This window comes from Spermophilus citellus, assembly GCF_964194105.1.
Source record: "Spermophilus citellus genome assembly, chromosome: 4".
In the NCBI taxonomy this organism is placed as follows: Eukaryota; Metazoa; Chordata; class Mammalia; order Rodentia; family Sciuridae; genus Spermophilus; species Spermophilus citellus.
In genome coordinates, this window is record NC_138185.1 from 228,975,269 (window position 1) to 228,997,517 (window position 22,249).

The following is a 22,249-nucleotide window of genomic DNA, read 5'->3' on the forward strand; positions in this document are numbered from 1 at the left end:
AAGTTGACTTCAACAATGAGCTACATAAAGAAATCCAGGAAAGAAAAGATCATCTCAACAGGGAGATAGAGGTTCTTAAAAAATCAGAAATCCTTGAAATGAAAGAAATAATAAACCAAATTAAAAACTCAAATTGAAGCATCAACAGAGTAGACCACTTGGAAGACAGGACATCAGACATGAAGATAAAATAAATCATCTTGAATAGACCATAGACCACACAGTGAAAATCGTAAGAAACCATGAGCAGAACATTCAAGAAATACGGGATAGCATAAAAAAGACCAAATTTAAGAGTTATTGTGATAGAGGAAGGCATAGAGGTTCAAACCAAAGGAATGAGCACGTTATTCAATGAAATAATATCAGAAAACTTTCCAAACATGAAGAATGAATTGAAAATCCAAGTTCAAGAAGCCTACAGGATGCCAAATGTACAAAATTACAACAGATCCACATCAAAGCATATCATAATGAAGAGGCCCAACATACAGAATAAGGAGAATATTTTAAAAGCCACAAGAGAAAGGAATCAGATTACATATAGTGGAAAACCAATCAGGATAATGGCAGATTTTCCCACACAGACCCTGAAAGCTAGAAGATCCTGGAATAACACATATCAGGCTCTGAAAGAAAATGGTGCCAACCAAGAATCATGTATCCAGAAAAATTAAGCTTAGGTTTGAAGATGAAATGAAAACCTTCCATGATAAACAAAAGTTAAAAGAATTTATAGCTAGAAAACTGGCACTACAAAAGATATTCCATGAAGAGGAAATGAAAAATGACAATGAAAAGCAGCAGAATGAGGTAGTACCCTAAAGGAAAAACTAATCAAAGAGGAAAACAAGTCAAGTTAAATAACAAAAATAAAGAAATATTGCTGGAAATATAAACCATGTCTCAATTGTAACCCTAAATATTAATGGCTTAACTCACCAACCACAAGACATAGGCTAGCAGATTGGATTAAAAGAAAAGTACCAAAAAAAATGCTGCCTCCAGGAGACTCATCTGATAGGAAAGGCCATATACAGACTGAAGGTGAAAGGTTGGGAAAAATCATACCAATCACATGGACTGTGGAAGCAAGCAGGGGTTTCCATTCTCATATCCAATAAAGTAGACTTCAAGCCAAGGTTAATCAAAAGGGATAAAGATGGACACTACAAGTGAGAAGAGGCTGCAGTGCTGAGCAGAGGAGGCAGAAGGCAGATATCAGAAGCAGGTGGGTGGGCACCATGGTGCAATCACCACTGTCGAGGTGGTGAAGTGTAAGATCCAGGTACTGCAGCAGCAAGTGGATGATGCCCAGGAGAGGGCTGGGCGCCTCCAGTGGGAAGTTGAGGGAGAAGGGCAGCCTGGGAACAGGCTGAGGTAGCCTCCTTGAACTGCAGGATCCAACTGGTTGAAGAGGAGCTGGAAGGTGCTCAGGAGCGCCTAACTACTGCCCTGGGCCGTGCTCAGGAGTGCCTCGCTACTGCCCTGCAAAAGCTGGAGGAAGCAGAAAAGCTGCGGATGAGAGTGAGAGAGGTTTGAAGCTTACTGAAAACTGGGCCCTAAAATATGAAGAAAAGACGGATCTCCAGGAAATCCAACTCAAAGAAGCTAAGCACATTGCACAAGAAGTAGGCAGGCCTACGAAGAGGTGGCTCATAAGTTAGTGACCATTGAAGGAGACTTGGAATGCACAGAGTAATGAGCTGAGCTGGCAGAGTCCTGTTGCCAAGAGATGGATGAGCAGTTCAGACTGATGGACCAGAACCCGACTGTCCGAATGCTGCTGAAGAAGAGTATTCTCAAACAGAAGACAAATATGAGGATAAAAAATAAAGATCCTCACTGATAAACTCAAGGAGGCAGAGACCCGTGCTGAGTTTGCCAAACTGGAAAAGACAACTGATGATTTGGAAGATAAGCTGAAATGCACCAACGAGGAGCACCTTGTACACAAAGGATGCTGGACCAGACTCTGCTTGACCTGAACCAGATGGTGCTAGGAAAACTAGAAATTCATATGCAAAAACAGAAATTGAACACCTATCTCTCACCATGCACAAAACTAAACTCGAAATGGATCAAGGACCAAGGAATGAAACCAGAGACTCTGTGTCTAATAGTAGAAAAAGTAGGCCTTAATCTTCATCAAGTGGGATTAGGTACCAACTTCCTTAATAAGACTCCTATAATGCAATGATTAAAACCAAGAACCAATACATGGGGTGGAATCAAACTAAAAAGTTTCTACTCAGCAAAAGAAACAATCTCTAAGGGGAACAGAGAGCCTACATCCTGGGAGAAAATTTTTACCCCTCACACATCAGATGGGGCACTACTCTCTAGAGTATATAAAGAACTCAAGAAGGTTAGCACCAAAAAACAAACAACAAACAAACAAACACACAAACAAACAAACTAAAACCTAAATAACCCAATCAACAAATGGGCCAAGGACCTGAACAGACACTTCTCAGAAGAGGATATACACTCAATCAACAAATACATGAAAAAAAATGTTTATCATCTCTAGTAATTAGAAAAATGCAAATCAAAACTACTCTAACTTTTGTGCATGGCGCAGAGACACGGCGTCTGATAGAAGAGAAAGTCGGCTATGATCTACATACCGTGGGGTCAGGCTCCAAATTCCTCAATAGGACACCCATAGCGCAAGAGTTAACAACCAGAATCAACAAATGGGACTTACTCAAACTAAAAAGTTTTCTCTCAACAAAAGAAACAATAAGAGAGATAAACAGGGAGCCTACATCCTGGGAACAAATCTTTACCCCACACACTTCAGATAGAGCCCTAATATCCAGAGTATACAAAGAACTCAAAAAATTAGATAATAAGATACCAAATAACCCAATCAACAAATGGGCCAAGGACCTGAACAGACACTTCTCAGAGGAGGACATACAATCAATCAACAAGTACATGAAAAAATGCTCAACATCGCTAGCAGTCAGAGAAATGCAAATCAAAACCACCCTAAGATACCATCTCACTCCAGTAAGATTGGCAGCCATTAAGAAGTCCAACAACAACAAGTGCTGGCGAGGATGCGGGGAAATGGGTACACTTGTTCATTGTTGGTGGGACTGCAAAAGGGTGCAGCCAATTTGGAAAGCAGTGTGGAGATTGCTTGGAAAGCTGGGAATGGAACCACCATTTGACCCAGCTATTCCCCTTCTCGGTCTATTCCCTAAAGACCTAACAAGAGCATGCTACAGGGACACTGCTACATCGATGTTCATAGCAGCACAATTCACGATAGCAAGATTGTGGAACCCACCTAGAAGCCCTTCAATAGATGAATGGATTAAAAAAATGTGGCATCTATACACAATGGAGTATTACTCTGCATTAAGAAATGACAAAATCATAGAATTTGGAGGGAAATGGATGGCATTAGAGCAGATTATGCTAAGTGAAGCTAGCCAATCCTTAAAAAACAAATGCCAAATGTCTTCTTTGATATAAGGGGAGTAACCAAGGACAGGGTAGAGATGAAGAGCTGGAGAAGAAGATTAACATTAAACAGGGATGATAGGTGGGAGGGAAAGGGAGAGTTAAGGGAAATTGCATGGAATTGGAAGGTGAGCCTCAGGGTTATACACAATTACATATAAGAGGAAAGGAGGAGTAGGATAAAAATTATATAAGTGGAAGAAATGATTTATAGTAGAGGGGGTGGAGAGAGAGAAGGGGAGGGGAAGGGAGGGGAGGGGAGGGGGGGATAGTGGAGAATGGGATAGACAGCAGAATACATCAGTCACTAGAAAGGCAACTTATAAATCAAGGGAAATGTAACTGATGTGACACAGCAATCTGTATACGGGGTAAAAATGGGAGTTCATAACCCACTTAAATCAATCTGTGAAATATGGTATATTAAGATCTATGTAATGTTTTGAACAACCAACAATAAAATATTATAAAAAAAAAACTACTCTAAGATATCATCTCACTCCAGTCAGAATGGCAGCTATTATGCATAAAAACAACAATAAATGATGGTGATGATGTGGGGAAAAACTACACTCATATGTTGCTGTTGGAACTGCAAATTGATGCAGCCAATATGGAAAGCAGTATGAGATTCCTTGGAAATCTGGGAATGGAACCGCCATTTGACCCAGCTATCCCTCTTCTCAGACAATACCCAAAAGACTTAAAAACAGCATACTACAGGGACACAGCCACATCAATGTTTATAGCAGCAGAGTTCACAATAGCTAAATTGTGGAGCCAACCTGGATGCCCTTTAGCAGACAAATGAATTAAGAAATGTGGCATATATACACAATGGAATATAACTCAACATTAAAAGAGAATAAAATCAAGGCATTTGCAGGTGAATGGATGGCATTGACGAAGATAATGCTAAGTGAAGTTAGCCAATCCCCCCAAAATAAATGCCGGATATTTTCTCTGATACAAGGAGGATGACTCATAGTGGAGTAGCGAGGGGGAGCATCAAAGGAATAGATGAATACTAGATAGGGAAGAAGGGTGGGAGGAAAAAAGAGGGGACAGGGGATTAGACAGGATGATGCAATGTGATGGACATCATTATCCAAAGTACACATATGAAGATATGAATTGGTTGTCAACATACTTTATATACAAAGAGAAATATGAAAAATTGTGGTATACATGTGTAATAAGAATTGTAACGCAAAAAGTACATGTATAAAGACATGAATTGGCGTAAACATAATTTATATACAAAGATATGAAAAATTGTGCTCTATATGTGTAATAAGAATTGGAGAGGCTGGGGATGTGGCTCAAGTGGTAGCACGCTCGCCTGGCATGCATGCGGCCCGGGTTTGATCCTCAGCACCACATACAAAGATGTTGTGTCCACCGAGAACTAAAAAATAAATAAATATTAAAATTCTCTCTCTCTCTCTCTCTCTCTCTCTCTCTCTATCTATCTATCTATCTATCTATCTCATCTCTCTCTCTCTCTTTAAAAAAAAAGAATTGGAATGCATTCCACTGTCATATATTTAAAAAAAATAAAATCAATTAAATAAACCTTAAAAATACTTGGAAAAATACAACAAAGGAGTGAAAAATCTGTATAATGGAAACAGTGAACACCACAGGGGGACATTCTGGAACTTTGATATGAGAAGACCTACTATGTTCTTGAACAGTCAGAATTAATAATACCACATGGCCAAACTGACCCAAGTGTCACACAGATACCACAAAATCTCCAACAAATACCAAAAACATTCCTAAGAGAAAAAAGAGTCCTAATATTTGTGTGGAGAAATTACAAACACACAACAGCCAAAGCAATCCCAAGTAGGAAGAGCAAACCTGGAGATATGACAACATCAGACCTCAAATTATTTGAGAGAGCAGCTGGGGTTGTGGCTTGGCGGTAGAGCACTTGTGTAGCACGTGCAAGGCCCTTGGTTTGACCTTCAGCACCACATAAAAATAAATAAGTAAGGGTATTTTGTACAAATACAGCTAAAAAATATAAAATAAAAAGTTATTTGACAGAGATACTGCATCAAATCCAGCATGGAGCTGGCATCAAAGCAGACATGAGAACAATGGGACAGAGTAGAAGACACAGAGACAAACCAACATAAGTGCTGTTACATGGCACTTGAAAATGTTTCCAAAATCATGTTGGAGAAATGACAGCCTAATCAATAGATAGAGCTGGGAAAACTGAATATCAAGATGTGAAAGATTATGATAGGTCACTGTCTCCCACCCTACAAAACCCAACTCAAAGTTGGCCACAATTAAACTGGACACACTGCAAGAGCTAGAATCAAATATTGCACCGACGCTCCTCTGTACTGAAACAGGCACTGACTTCCTCAACCAGGTTACTAAAGTGCAAGGATCAAAACCAAGAATCAGTAAGTAGGACAGTATCAGATTAAAACCTTCAGCACAGCAATGGAAACAAGCAAGAGTGTGGGAGAGACGCTTCATAAAGGGAGATCACTGTCACCTGCTCCCCAGACAGGGAACTAATATCCAGTCCATGTGAACAACCCAAAGCACTTTATGAGGAGATAAATATAACCCAATAAGTAAATGGCAAAGAACGGATCAGACTTCCCAAAATAGAAAATAATAGTAGCCAAAAAATATAGAAAATCATGCTAAAAAATCTTAGCAATCAGAAAATGCAAATTGAGACTACAATAAGAATTCATCTTACACCAATTAGAGGGCCATCATCAAGAACACAAATAATAACGTGTTGGCAAAGATGTGGGAAGAGATCCAGGGAAGTGTTGTTGGTGAGACTTCTACTTAGTGCAGCTATTCTAGAAAGTCAGAATGCACATTTCTTGAAAGACCAGGAATACAGGCACAATGTGACCCAGCTCTCCTACTCCTTGGTATTTATCCCTAAGAAGTAAATTCAGCAAACCACAGCTATACAGCACCTCAATGTCTGTACCAGGGCTTCTCACAACAGCTCTACTACAGAGCGTTCCCAGACGCCCATCACAGATGACTGGATAAAGGGAGCTGGTGTCTGTGCAGAACAGGGTTTCACCCAGCCACAGGGAAGAGGGAAAATAGGGCATTTTCTGGTCAATGGAAGGAACTGGAGAATATCATGTTAATCTCAATTAACCAGATTCACAGTGTGAAATGTCAAGTGTTTACTCTGAAATAAAAATTCCAGACAAAACAGACAAAAAAAGGGTTGGGAGGAATCCCAAGGAGATAGAAGAGGGAGGAGGGAGGAGAGGAAGGGGATCAAGGGAGAGGAAAGAGGGACAGAGATGGGAGGGGAGCTGGAAGGAAATTGACCAACCACCTGTGCAGCTGCATGAGGACACCACAGTGGATTTCCCCTTATGTGCTCTAAGAAGCACTAAAGTAAACAGATCACTAAAAAGATGTGTTAAGAAAAGGAAGAGGAAGAGGGTCAGGAGGGAGGGGTAGAGAGGAGGGGAGGGAAAGGGAAATGTTAGGTTGCTGAAAAAAGGAAATTATGTCCCATGATTTTTTATTATGGCAAACTGAAATGTGATACTATTTATAATTTTGATGTGGTGATAAAGCTCGAGTAAAATTTTAAAAATCCAAATTGTTTCTTTTATATAAGTCACAGATCAGTACATAAAATATGTACGTAGCGCTCCCTTGGGAAGCTGGTTCATGAGATGCAGGCGTGCAGCCCCACCCCCTCTGCACCTGCTCCATCGATAATGAATGAATGAAGACAATGTGGATTTTCTATCAATAATGCTGCTCTCTTCAGCCATTAGGAAGAGTGCAGGTGTGGTAAATGGATGCGGCTGGAGAACATTAGCACAAGGGGCATAGGAAAGCAAAGAGCATCGGGATTGAGAGTTTCCTCTCACATGTGGAAGATAGAGAAAATAAGAAAAATAAAGGCATCAGGAATCCCAAGATAATAGAATAGATCAGTGAAAGAGGAAGGTGACCAAGGTGAGGGAGGAGGGACAGAGAAAGGGGGAGCCAGGAGAGAACTGGGCAGTTGTGAAGGGCCAGTCCCATGGATCCTGCACATGTACAGTGCAGCATAGAGTTTCATTATATAATATAAAATACAGTGTTTATATAGACACACAGTGCATAGAGTGTTGATTTCATGAAAAGTCTAAAGAAATGCAGGAAAGATAAGTAGGGCAAAGAAATTGGGGAACAGAGGAAAAGAATGAGGAGGCACAGTGAGAGAAAGAGACTTTAAAGTCAATGACTGTGCATGACCAGGTCACAGTGAATAACAAGGATATCTATGATGACCTGTTTTTAAAGGAAAAATAGAGTTAAAAATAATCATTTTCAAAGCCATCAAAGTTAAGTGTAGGCCACAAATACAGAGGTGCCGCAGTCCGGCTATAGCACAATAACCGGGGGTGACGAACAACTTGTGTACATTGATACAGCAGGAGTGGGAGCCATTTACTGTAGGACAGGAGGGGTATTTATACATTCCACACAGCTTATCTTAATTAACATAAACTAGATACAGCAGTCAACCAATAAGTAATCTCCACACTTAATGGCTCCCTGGTGTTACTTCATAAACCACTCCCTCTGGCAAAATGCCAGGCACCATCCTGACTTGTTTACAGACTCTAACACAGAGGCTCCCCTGGGAAGTGAGCACGTGAGAGGACCCAGACACAGGAAACCACCCCAGACCTCCTCTGCACCTGCTCCTGGGCTGACCTGACTCCTGTGTGCTGAGCGCCCCCTGCTGGCCCTGGGAAACCTGTAGGAGGTTAGTGTCTGGGCTCACACTGAGGTCCCCTCACTGTGTCTCTGGCACAGTAATAGGTGGCAGTGTCCTCAGTGGTCAGGGAGCTCAGCTGCAGGGAGAACTGGTTCTTGGACGTGTCTCTGGAGATGGACACTCGGCTCTTGAGGGATGGGCTGTAGTTAGTGCTACCACCATAACTTATGTGCCCTATGTACGCTAGCCTCTTCCCTGGGGGCTGACAGATCCAGCTCCAGTAGTAATAACCACTGGTTGTGATGGAGAATCCAGAGACAGCACAGGTGAGGGACAGGGTCTGCGAGGGCTTCACCAGGCCAGGTCCTGACTCCTGCAGCTGCACCTGGCACAGGACACCTGGGAACAAAGACAGTCACACCCTGTTATTAACTGGCAGTCTCAAACTCCCCATGGACCCAGGTCTGACACTGGGGACACTCACCTTGGGGAGCTGTGACCAGGCACAGGACAAGACCCAGCAGCCTCATCTTCTAGACCACACCTGCCTTCACAGAGACCTCAGCCCTGTCTGAGCAGAGAGCTGGGAGCTCCCACAGCCCAGAGGGCATTTGAACCCAGAGCAGGAGGAGGGATTTGCATGTGGGTGAGGCTCTTCTGATATCTGGAGAGGCTGAGGTCAGGCTGCCCAGGTCCTCTGTGCTCCTGAGATGTGACCCTGTCTTGAACCCAGGTGGAGCTTTACCTGTGAGAGGAGAGCAGGTGGTTTCAGGGGAGCTGGAAGGCTGTCAGAGGGGGAGCCCACCCTCCTGAGCCCAGCCCTGCCTCCTCCAAGCCCTTCCTCCCTGCACCTGGGAGGGTCTCAGAGTGGCAGGAACGTGCCCAGCATGCAAGAGGCCCAGGTTCACCTCCCAGCCCTGAAGGAGAAGCCCTCAGTGATGACTGAACAGAGCCCAGGGCTGAGGATGGGATTCCCCACATCCAGGAGAAGAGCCCCCCTTTGTTCTCAGGACTAGTTCCTCTCTTTCATCTGTGTGAGACTTGGGGGCTACAGACTGAGCAGGAGGGGAGGGAGCAGGGTCTCAGGAGGGGAGGGGCTTCCTGCTGTGTGCCCACTGCCCTCCACCACCCTCTGCCCTGCTTGTCCTGCTGACTGTCCAGCCAATGCCTGTGGACAGCAGTGGGTGGGAATCTGCCCTGAGCTCTTCCCCTCACCTGTCCTGCCCTCTGGTCTCCACCAGGAGAGGACAGGATGGAGGTGCTGGGCCAGGTGAGAGTCCTGGGAGCAGAGGCAGCTCTCAGCTGCATCCTGAGGCTGAGAGCCCCTGAGTCCCCAGAGCAGCAGAGCCAGGCTGACAGCAGACAGGACGGCATGCAGGGCAGGCTGGGTGAGGGAGGAGGCCCAGTCCCCTTCCCTGTGCAGCATCACTGCAGTGAGACCTGCCTTGCCCACAGCCCAGCATTTGGAGAGAACAGTGGACACTGTCTTTAGTGAGGTGGGGTCACTGAGAGGGCAGGTGTAGTTGCTGACCTCCTGATGAGGTTCAGGAATTGACCTCCTGCCTGACTGAGTGAGCACAGCACACTAATAAGACATGTGGCTCCTCTCCTTGTTCCCTGTGGTGTTGACCATGAACTCCCTGCAAACACTGAGACTGCAGCACCCACCTCCTGGTCCTGGGGTGGTTCAGGTAAGACCTGCTGGTCTCCATGTTTTCACCACCTGCAAATCCAGGTGAGCCCCTGGGTGAAGTTTCCAAGTCCCAGCAAATCATCTGATTTATATTGCTGTTCTTCCATCGGATCTGTGAACCTGGACCCCTGTCATGACACTGATCTCTGTACCCGTCATCCAGGTGTGAGTCAGTGGGCTCCAGCACCCACTGCTTTCCAAGGCCCTACCTGAGGTCACTTGGCCATTCACTGCATTGACAACAGCCTCACTCTAGTCTATGCCCTGCATTACTGTATGTTGAAGATTTCATGGATCCAACATCTGGGTCCCTCCATGCTCCTCCATGACTTCCTCTCCTGTCAACTTGTGTTGGTTGGAAATTTCCTGAGTGGCCTTATGCTCAATTCAGGTGATTCTTCCTCCCACTCCTGGATGACTGACATTGCAGAACTGTTGATATTGGCACCATGGTCAAGATTTCTGAGTCACACTTGATAAAAGTTCCTGTTCCCCACGTTTTCTGGGTAAGGCACATTCCAGTGTTCTTTCCCATCTGAAGCCCAGGATTCCAGAGCAGAATTCTTGGGACCATTGGAAACAATAAAATCACAATGCACAGACAATACAGGGAACATGGTCCTCCATTGCTGGTCAGAAGAACATTTGTTCACAGCATGAGACAGAAACAAGAGGACTGGTCACAGGGAACCTCCTGGGAATGAGGCCCTGGGTGGGAATTGCCTTCCCAGGAAGGTTGTGTCCATAGTCAACTGCAAAAATACAGCAGCTTTGAACTGGAGTTTGACCTGGCTCCCAGGGCTGAGGGGGTCTGATGTGGCCTCCAGAGCTGGGGCACTCTTGCTGTACAAGTCAGGAGCAGGACAAGCTTCAGGTTCTGTCCCATGTTCCTGTGATGCTGCTTCAAACACAGATATGTGGCTCCTCCTCTGTGTGCACAGCAGATAAGGAGAAGGGGTCACACAGTATTTAAATCGCTCAGCCTTATTGGAGTCTCCCACTGGAACACACAGCCATATCCTCATGTTTCACCTGTTGAGTGCTAATGAAACCTGGGTCTTGGAAGTGTCCCTGGTGAATCTGACCATCTACCAGGCGGGTCCCAACTCCTGCAGCTGCAGTAGGCCACGGACACCTGGGGGAAAGGACCAGGATGTGCTCAACTCCATCAAGGAGCATCGAGGACCAGCAGGCACTCAGGACCACGTGTGGAATGGTATCTGCTTCCACCTCCATCCATCCTTCTAAACTACTCCAGGCCCCTCCCTGAAGCCTGGTGGATCCAGCTCACACCATAACTGGGTAGAGAGAATCAGAGTCAGCACAGGGGAGGGTCAGGGTGGGCAGGGACTTCAGCAGGCCTGGCCCCACCTTCTGGATCTACACCTGGGTGGGGACATGAGGGGAACAACAGCCTCACTTTCAGTCAATCACACCAGAACTGCATGCCCACACCCTGCTCCTGAAATCCCTGGACATTCACACAGGGTGCTGTCACCAGGCCGAGGAGCAGTGTCAAGGCTACAATGAAGGCCCCATGAGGAGGAGACAGGGCTGCTCAGTCAGTGCTGGGCTTTCAGCCTGAGACTGAAGACAAGGATAAAGTGGGGAGCACAGGGCAGGACCCTGCCCTTCCTAGAGAGGTGTTTGTCTCCTGCTGCTCAGAGGCACTTGGGGCTGGGGTGGGGGGAACTGGGGGCTCCTTCCTGCTGGTCCTCCTCCTGCCAGCCATCCAGCAATGGGGAGGCCCAGTGGTCAGGGGTGGCAGCACCACACAGAGAGGATGTTCCCTGCAGGGGTGCACAGCCATGCAGAGGGAGGACACAGGGGGTAGCCTCCTGAGGGCCTTTACTCTGCTCTGTAAGCCACACAGGAAGGTTCTGGATGGGTGGTGTGATGTGCTTGTGGGGCTCTTGTAGGTGCTGGGGACAGCATGGTCAATGGACAGCTCCCATCCTTGTTTCCCAGGGTCAGTGAGGTCACTGTAGTCTGCAACACTCCTGCTTAAACCCCCTCATGATAGGATGTGGGGAAAAGGCACACTCATACCTTGCTGGTGGGACTGCAAATTGGTGCAGCCAATATGGAAAGCAGTATGGAGATTCCTTGGAAAGCTGGGAATGGGACCACCCTTTGACCTCACTATCCCTCTTTGGTCTATCCCCAAAGGACCTAAAATCAGCATACTACAGGGACACAGCAACATCAATATTTATAGCTGCACAATTCATAATAGCTAAACAGTGGAGCCAAACTAAGTGCTTTTCAGTTGATGAATGGATTAAAAATGTGGCATATATACACAATGGAATATTACTCGGCAATAAAAGAGAATAAAATCATTGCGTTTTCAGATAAATGGATGCAGCTGAAGAAGATAATGCTAAGTGAAGTTAGCCAACCCCCAAAAAACAAATGGTGAAGGTTTTCTCTGATATAAGTTGACTGACTCATAGTGGGGTTGGGAGAAGGAGCATGGGAGGAACAGATGAACTCTAGATAGGGCAGAGGGGTGGGAGGGGAAGGAAGGGGGCAGGGGGCTAGAAATAATTGTGGAATGTGATGTGCATCACTATACAAAGTACATGTATGAAGACAGGAATTGTTGTGAGCATACATTATACACAACCAGAGATAGGAATAATTGTGTTCTATGTGTGTAATAATAATTGTGATGCATTCTGTTGTCATGTATTTAAAAAATAAAAGCAATTAAAAAATAAAACCCTCGTGATGAAGCGGCTCACACCCTGGGATCCCTGAGATTCTCAAGTTCTCAGAGGACGTCTGAGGTCTGCCTGTGTCTGTGTCTGCACAGCTGCACCACAGGGACTCTGGGCCTGGGGTCACCTCCTACTTTCTCTCCCCCAGTCTCTCCCTCTCTCCCAGAGCACTTAACACAACAGGAGTTACTTAATTTCCTCATGTGGTCAGTCAGGGGTAACGTGGAAATCAGGGATTTTAGAATCTTCTAAGAGTGACCAGGGGAGAGCTGGCTCTGCTGAGGTGGCCAGGGCAGGAGGGCAGCACTGAGCAGGACTTTGTGCCCTCACAGAGACCAGATGCCTGTGGTGGCTGCCGTGACAGCACCAGCAGGGAGAGAGTCTGAGGTCATCAGCTGTGGGCAGGACCTGGCCTGGGCTCCTGAGGCTGCAGAACCCCCTGTGGATGGTGAAGGGCTGTTGGCACAGAGCAGAGGCTGTGGAGGCTCCATCTGGGCAGAGGCACCCCAGGAGGAGAGCTAAGTGGGAACCCTCAGCACCCCATGCTGTGCCCTGGGGAGCAACACTTAAAAGAGGAGGACGGGGTCCCAGCCTTGAGCAGCTGCAGAACCACCTGTGGGAGAGGCCTGGAGAGCAGGGAGGTGGGAAGGACGTTCAGCCAGCTCAAGTGTGTTCAGGGACCAGGGTACTCACCAGAGGGCAGCCTCCAGGGAGCACTGAGAGTGTAGGGGCCTCCCACAGGGATTAAGGCCCCAGGAATGGAGCATGTGGGCAGCTGCTCACCATCAGTCCAGCCTTTCACACTCCAGATAGATCTCACTGGACAGGACACCCAGGTGTAGTGAATGTGGAAAGTCTTCAGCAGAAATGCCAATCACATTGCACACCTAAGGGTTCACACTGGAGACCAGCCTTTCCCATGCAGTGAATGTGGGGAGGGTTTCAGCAAATCCCACACCTGCTCAGCACCACAGGCTGCATGGTGGAGAGAGGCCTGTGAGTGCAGTGATGTGGGAGACCCCTCAGCCAGCACTGATCTTCATCCAGCAGCAGGGTCCACAGGAGAGAAACATCCAGATGCTTCATATCTCGGAAGTCCTTCACCACACCCACCACCTTTTCACAACCTGGAGAGGACGGAGCTCACAGGCATTGAGAGAGCAGTGAGTGTGGAGAAGACTCTAACCACTGCCCTGCTCTGACTCAGCTGCACAAAGGTCACAGCCTGAACAGGCCCTGGGAGGGCAGTGAGTGGACAGAGGCCTCAGCCAGTGGGGCTCCCTGTTCCACACCAGGACGTCCATGCTGCAGAGAGGCCCTTGGTGGGACCTGACTAACTGTCAAGTTCTGAGAGTCGCCTTCATGGTGGAGTCAGGACTGGACCTCAGTCTTGCACACAGCACAGTGACCACAGGGAGGAATTGCTTTGATACTGAATGGATGTCTATCAATAGGTTAATGGAAAAGCAATAATAAGGATAACTATGATACACTCATATTAAAAGGAAATCTACATAAAAAAGCCAGGATTTATATTTTCAGAGAAGCCAAATTTTAGCACAGACAAGAAGTCCAGGTGGCTCCCTGGGAAGCTGGTTTATGGAGAGGAACCCAGATATAGAAAACTAGCTCTCAACCTCCCTCTGCACCTGCACCTGGGCTGAGGCTGGGCTCTCTGTGTGCTGAGTGCCCCCTTCTGACCCTGGGCACCCTGCAGAGAGGTTTGTGTCTGGCCTCACAATGAGGTCTTCTCACCATGTGTTTGGCACAGTAATAGGTGGCTCTGTCCTAGACTCTGAGACTTCTCAGTTACAGGTACAGTGTGTTCTTGGAGTTGTCACTGGAGATTGTGAATCAGCCCTTGAAAGAGTTGGAATAGTAAGTGTTACTGCCATCAGTACTAACAAATGAGATCCCTCCAGCCCCTTCCCTGGAGCCTGGTGGACCCAGTGCATCCCATAGCTACTGAAGGTGAATCCAGAGGCTGCACAGCCATGTCTCAGGGAACCCCCAGGCTGCACCAGGCCTCCCCCAGACTCCACCAGCTGCACCTCACACTGGACACCTGCAAACACAGAGGCAGCCTGGTCAGGACACTGTCTCTCATCCACTCTCTCTCTCACTCCTATCCCCTCACACACTCAGGATCTCTGTTCTCCATTCATTACCTTTGAAAACAGCCACCAGGAAAACCCAGCTGAGCACACTCTCCATGGTGAGCAGCTGTGTTCAGTCCTGATCACTGAGTGGGCTGAGCTGGGAGGGTGAGGCCAGCAGCTCCACTGGGAGCAGCCCAGGGCTTTGCACCCAGAGGATGGAGGGTGTTTCAGGATCCCAGGGATCAACAAGGCCCAGCTTCCCCAGCTCAGAGGCAGAGATGAAGATCTGAAACACCCTCTAGGGCAGGGCCTGTGGGAGAGAGCTCTGGGCTCCTGACCCAGGACTGCCCAGGGCATGGTTTCCCCTGTTCAGCCAGCAAGGGGCTCAGAGGTTCCCAGCCCTGGTTCATGGGAGGCCAGGACCTGCTCCCTGGTGAGGGTGACCTTGTCCTCAGCCACACCATGCTGGCTTTGCAGGTGGCAGACTGTGAGAGCTCCAGGGTCAGGGAGGCTTACATGAATACTTGAAAGGAAGGGCTGGGAGGTCAGATGGGGGTCAGGGGTCAGAGCCCCTGCTGGCAGCCCTGGCAGGTGATGCATGGGGCTGTGAGATGAGGCCAGGGCTGCTGAGGAGACCCTAGGAGCAGAGGAGCCAGCAGTCAGCAGCACTTGCCCAGGAGGCGGCATGCTGTATGTAGGCCAAGCTCACTGAGATTGAGACCTGAGGACTATGTCCAGCTGGACTGTGTGCTGGGGTTGCCAAGAGCCCTCACCCTTCTCCCCCTAGGGTGACCTTGAGGACAGAATTGGAGCAGTGGGTTTAATGTTAGTGTTGCTGGGCTTCAGTCCCCTTTAATGTCTCTGTCTTTTCCTTTTGAAATGGGAATATTCACTCCTGCCATAGAGCTTAGGAGTCTGTGACCCCTGTTTGATTTTAAGGCACACAGTCAAGTTTTCCTGAACCTTCTGGATCTTTGCACTGGACTTCTGAATTCAGCTGAAATATTTATGCTTTTAGCGTCTCAAAACACTGAATGTGTTCTGCATTATGAGGTGAATGCGAAAGCTTTGTGTATAGGGAAAGAATGATTAGTGTGCATCATTGTCGTCCCCAAATAACATGTGATAAGGTTGCTCTGTAGCCTCCATTGTTAGGAATGAAGGATCCCTTGGGACATGTGGACTTGGGGAATTTATGTCAATCACTGAGGACATACCATGCAAGGGGATTGGCAGACCCCCTCTCTTCCTCCCTCCCTTTGATTCCTAGCAACATGGAGAGTGACTTCCCCACAGGGGGCTCTCTGCATTGCCCCTGGCACATCCAGGAAAGGTGTAAATGCAAAGGACTCAGCTGAGCATGGACTGGAGCTTTAATGTCTTCATCCATAATAAAGATCCTGTTTATGTGCTGATGGTCTCAGGTACCTACTTCAGGGATGCAAAGCTGAGGAGCAGAGTTTTAGGTACTAGGTTAGGAGAAGAGGCTGGGCCTGAAGGACAAACTGCAGGTGGTGGCAGGTGTCAGACCCCCTCAGTGAGCTTCCCCTGGGGTCCAGCTGGGCCCAGGTCCCTCAGGAGAGCACTGCTGAGCAGAGGACCTTCTGTCTTATGTGGTGCAGCTTCTCACATGGGCCTGTCTGGAGAGCCAGCGCCAGTTCAGGTCCTGTCACCAGAGTGAGTGTGAGGCCCAGGTGAGGGTCTGTGGCATGGAGCTGGGAACTCCCAGGGCCCTGGGGTCCCTAAAGTCAGGTGTCCCTGGTTGGTTTTCTTGATGACATGTGCTCCTGCCATGGGATTTCCAAGTCCACCTGTCCTTTCCACAGTGGAGGGCTGTGGGCTGCTTCTTCTTAGGACACACAGGTGGCTGCCATCTGCAGGGTGTCCTGTGAGCCTGGGGTCTCCCTCCTCCACAGCAAGTGCCCAGAAGGGCAGCTCCCAGGCCTGAGTGAAGGTCACCCTTGGAGGAGAGGTGCAGTCCCCTCTGCCCTCCCACAGCTCCAGGCCCTGCCTCCACCAGCACCTCTCTGTCAGGTTTTCCTGGTGCTCTGAGCAATTCCACCCTGGGAGGAATCTCCTGGGGTGTGAATTTGGACTTTCCTGGGGGCAGATGAAGGAGAGCTTCTGCTCAGGAGCTGCAGTGTCCTCTCGGGCACTCTCCCCCAGCATGTGCAGGTGTGAACCTCTTCTGCTGCTCAGTGGTGAGGCCTTACCCCTGCCCTGCACGGGCTGTTGGTGTGTGATGCAGATGTTTCCAGAGTCTGACTTCTTCACAGCCTCGTGGGGTGAGGTGGTTTTCAACTAGGTTGACCACAGGGATCCTCTCTCCTCCTGACCAGAAGGTCCCTTTTGATGAACTCTGCCTCCTGGTAATGATTTCCTGGTGCTACAATCCACATACACACCTTGATTTAACTGGTCCTCCCTCATGCTGACCTGCTCACTCTCTGAACCCAGCCCACTGTGGAATGGCAGAAAGGTTCTCCTAACGTTGTGGGCAATTCTGTTTTCATGCCTAAATTTCAACCTAGAGATTCTCATAATGTGTTTCCACATTCCTGCTTTAGTAACTTTTTGACAATTTTCTAGATTTCCAGTTTCTGTTTTATTAAGTTCTTTATAACTTGCTAATGTGGCTGGTTAGATGGGAGTCTGACATGGAGCACACACATTCTGCTTCAGCTCTCAGGCTGTCCCCTTCTCTGAGCACCCACTTCTCTCCTGGCCACGAGCCCCATCAGGAGCAGATCACAGGGACCCCTGGAGTCAGGTTTGCACAGAGCCTGCACCAGGCCTGCACAGTGGGGAGACCTGGGACCTGCCACCATCTCATGGGTTATGTCCTCAGTGCCCCTAGGGACACATGTCTCTTCTTCACTGCAGGAAGTGGGGTCTGTCCTGCCTTCTTGCATGGGCTCTGACCCCCAATGCCAGTGCAGCTCCTACACAGCAGTTAATGAAGGCCCAGCTGTGCTCAGTGGTGTTCTGCCACTGGGTGCGATTGGAGCCCCTGGAGCAGGTGGCCTGTGCATCCGTGTGGCCAGGGGCCAGGCACCCTGCATGCTGCCATCATGAAGCAGAGCACAACAGGGCACCTGCTTGTGCAGTCCAAGGGACGTGGCCAGAGAATTAGAGGAGAAACAGGATTCCAGGGGTCTGAGGCTCTGGGTGGAGAGGGAGCCACAGAGGCTGGCAGGAAGGCCCTTTCTCCACATTGTCCCCATTGGCAGAGGGGCAGGTCAGAGGTGAGGCCACCTGAGCCCTTGTGCAGGAAGCCCCAGGCTGTGCCTTTAGCACCTGAGCACAGTCATGGGGGCTGCGTCTGCAGGGTCCAGGGTGGTCACAGTCATGGGGGCTGCGTCTTCAGGGTCCAGGCTGGTCACAGTCATGGGGGCTGCGTCTGCAGGGTCCAGGCTGGTCACAGTCATGGGGGCTGTGTCTGCAGGGTCCAGGGTGGTCACAGTCATGGGGGCTGCGTCTGCAGGGTCCAGGCTGGTCTCGGTCATGGGGGCTCCGTCTGCAGGGTCCAGGCTGGTCACGGTCATGGGGGCTGCGTCTGCAGGGTCCAGGCTGGTCACGGTCATGGGGGCTGCGTCTGCAGGGTCCAGGCTGGTCACGGTCATGGGGGCTGCGTCTGCAGGGTCCAGGCTGGTCACAGTCATGGGGGCTGCATATGCAGGGTCCAGGGTGGTCACAGTCATGGTGGCTGCGTCTGCAGGGTCCAGGCTGGTCACGGTCATGGGGGCTCCGTCTGCAGGGTCCAGGGTTGTCACAGTCATGGGGGCTGCGTCTGCAGGTTCCAGGCTGGTCACAGTCATGAGGGGCTGCATCTGCAGGGTCCAGGCTGGTCACGGTCATGGGGGCTGCGTCTGCAGGGTCCAGGCTGGTCACGGTCATGGGGGCTGCGTCTGCAGGGTCCAGGGTGGTCACAGTCATGGGGCTGCGTCTGCAGGGTCCAGGCTGGTTACAGTCATGGGGGCTGCGTCTGCAGGGTCCAGGCTGGTCACAGTCATGGGGGCTGCGTCTGCAGGGTCCAGGCTGGTCACAGTCATGGGGGCTGCGTCTGCAGGGTCCAGGCTGGTCACAGTCATGGGGGCTGCGTCTGCAGGGTCCAGGGTGGTCACAGTCATGGGGGCTACGTCTGCAGGGTCCAGGGTGGTCACAGTCATGGGGGCTGCGTCTTCAGGGTGAAGGCTGGTCATGGTGAAGACCTCCTGGTTGGTTCAGGGGTCCTAGGAGTTTGTGAGCCAGCTCCTCAGGGCTGGGTGTACCAAACACTTGCCAGCCACTGCAGGGACTTCCCTGGGTGACATACACAGTTCAGTCCCCTTTTATTAGAGCCCAGTGAGGACGCAGAGAAGGAGCAGGTCAGCCTGTGGTCATGGTGGGTCCTCCAGCCCAGAGCCAGATTCCTCCAGGGAGACTGGGGGCAGGTGATTCATCACCCAGGCCCTGACTCTTTCAGCTGCACCTGGGAGAGGACCCTGGGGACAGAGAAGCAGAGTTAGTCTTGAGCTCAGATATAGCTGCCCCAGGTCTTCCTCCCTGAGTCCCTGAGACCTCACATCTGGGAGCCTCCAGCAAAAGGAAGGAGAAGCACAGAAGGTTTGTGCTCAAGTTTTTCTGTCAGGTCTTTTCATGACAGTGACCTAAGCTGACTCAGGGTATGAGCAGACACCCAGAGTCCTGAAGATCCAGTATCTGGATGAGTGGTCAGAGGTCAGATTCTCAGTCCTGTCTTGCATGTAGCACAAACCCCCAGAGTGGGCAGATGCTCATGTCCCCTGTTGTTCTCAGTCTCTGAGGGGAGCAGGCTGAGTCCCTGGGCAGGTGAGCTGTGTGCCAAGGGCCAGCTCCCACTGCCACAGTGCTCGGTGGCTGCAAGCTCCCAGGACAGATGATGGCCATGGATTCCTGAGATGGCAAAGGCCATGTCAATGTCCTTCCCTCAAGGCCCTCGATGTGGACCTCATCCTATGCAGGGGTGACAGCCATCCCGGGTACAGTCTGAACCAGGTGAGCACCTCTTAGTGGTACCAGGGGTGTTCAAGTGCCAGCACATGAAGGAGAAGAGGTCCCTGCCATCAAGCCCTGTGGATTCCAGGAACACCCATCCCAATGTGCTAAATGCTCCAATTCCTCCCCAGGGCCACATGGTCTTCACTCACTCCAGCTCCAATTTTGGAGTATGGTCCACAGTGTCACCTATACCCCATGTGGTCAGGTGTGGGTGCCCCTGGGGTCATGCTCCTCATGTTGGAGCTGGGAATCAAACACGTCATGTGCTGCGGACACCGTGCTGGACCTGGCACAGGTCACACTCCATTACCTCTGTGGAGACTGGATCAGGCCGTCCAATGGCAGCTGGACCACCATCAACCTCAGGGCCCCAGAAGGCTCTGCTGATGTGACGCTGGCCACCCTTCCTCACTGGGCAGGTGCAGGGTGCAGACTCCACTAGCCCCACCCTGTGCCTTTCTGGGGCAGCCAAGGGGGGTCCCTCCTGGCTTTGATGTCCTCCCTTCAGCTCCTGTGGCCTGGCTCTGTGTGTTGGTGGCTCTGCAGGCTGTAGTGGGGGAAGTGCCTCCTCATAGCTCCCCTCTGCCCTCCTCCTGGGGACACTGCACTGTCCCTAGGCCTAAGTCCTGTTGAGCATGACCTCGTGCAGGCCTCCTGCAGGGACTCCCCTCTGCAGGACTGCTTGACCTGTGCTTGGAGATTTCTGGGTTTCCATTGAGGACTCTGTCATGCTGCCATGCCCCATGGGTCTTGGTCTCTGTGCCTGTCACTGTGAGCAGCACAGGGACACTATCAGTATGCATGTACTGTCTCTCTGGAGGGACAGCCACTGAGGACCACACTGCCCCTGGAAACACTCAGCCACATCTTCTGTTACTGCATAATAAAACTTTTTATCTGTTGCAAGAAAAATGCAATGTCAAGGTCCTGTGGTAGGTGATGGTCTCCCATGAACAGTGGTCAGTGCCATGCACACTGTGCCCAGCCATACTGACCTGTGAGGTGAACATCTGAGTCTGATGGTGAATGTCACCAAGTCCTGAAGCTCAGGACTCCAGGAAAAGCCTTGTCTGTAGCCAGGACCAAGGAGACACACCCTAGGTAATGTAGTAAGACTGGAGATGGAGTAATATCTCTGACAATATCCACTGGGCACAGGTCAGATATTATCTACTGTGGACTGACCACCATGGGGATGGAGTAACTGTTCTGATATTATCCACTGGGGACAGTCAACCATCAGAATGGAGTAACAGGTCAGATATTATCCACAGGGACAGGGACAGTATTAGGATGGAATAACAGGTCACATGTTGTCCACTGGGACAGTGAGCATGGGGATGTGGTGACATGTCTGATATTATCCCCTGTGGACAGGCCAGTGTTGGGATGGGGTAAGAGATCAGATATCATCCCCTGTGGGCAGGATTAGCATGTGGATGTGATAACATGTTAGATATTATCCACTGAGGATGGAGTAAGTATGGGGGTGGGGTAACAGGTCGAATGTTCTCCCCTGGGGACATGGCCAACAGGGGGATATAGTATCATGTCAGATATTGTCCACAGGGGACAGGGCATGGGGTGAAATAACAGATCAGGTGTTCTTCCCTGGGTCTTGGCCACCATGGGGATGGAGTGACTGGTCAGGTATTATCCCCTGGGGAGAGGTTCACCATGGGGATGGAGTAACTTGCAAGGATTGGGCAGTTGTCTAGGAATCCCCTGAACCATCCTAGCAGTGCCCAGGTGGTTATGCCCTTGTCCAGGGAAGGTCTGTGGACATCTGCCAGGGCTGGCATCTCCTGGGCCCAAGATCTCATGGGAAAACAAGGTCCTGAAGGATTTTCCAGGAGAGAAGCAACACTGGCTCTTCATGAAGAAGACAAAATGGTCAACTTTCCAGCAGAAGCTCTGACGGGCTGCACCCTACAGGGGCTGGTGTAGATGAAGAAAGCTTGGAGTCTGTGCACAGTGGGTCTTCAGCCAGGAAGACAATGGAATGACAGCATTTGCTGGGAAACAGGTGGAACTGGGACCATCAAGCTGATGAAGGAGGCCAGACGCAGAAGCCAAGGGCCCATCTTCTCTCCCAATTGAGGAAGGTGGAGAAGAGGGAGAGGAGAGGAGGGTGATGTGGACAGAGAAGGAGATCAGTGGGTCCAGGAAGGGCCTGCGGGTGGGCAGAGGGGTGAAGGGAGGAGAGCAGAAGGGAACTCACCATCTATGCTGTGAGCTGATGTGAAGGAGCACAGTGAACTCCACCTTCATGAACATCCATGAACCTCCAACTCAGACATGTGTAACACATAGAAGAAAGACCAGCAGAGCCCAGGAGGGGAGCAGGGAGGGAGAAGGGCAGGAAGGGGAAGGCTGTGGAGAGCCATTTTGCTGCGCTGCCTTGTGTGGGTGTTGGCTTAGTTCTTGGACAATAACTCAGTGCTTTGTGGTCGGCCAGTTCCGGAGCGAGCCGATATGATAATGTACTGAGTGTTCTAAGAAC

At 49.7% G+C, this 22,249-nt stretch overlaps 1 pseudogene across 1 annotated transcript in view; it reads left to right on the forward strand.

Moving 5' to 3' along the window:
* Positions 1-780: 780 nt before the first annotated feature.
* LOC308648322 overlaps positions 781-22,249 on the forward strand; it is a 38,391-nt pseudogene continuing 16,922 nt past the window's right edge. The window contains exons 1-2 of the transcript in view: positions 781-813; positions 1,375-1,996. The product of the transcript in view is annotated as an uncharacterized misc_RNA (transcript). The remainder of the gene's footprint in view (positions 814-1,374; positions 1,997-22,249) is intronic.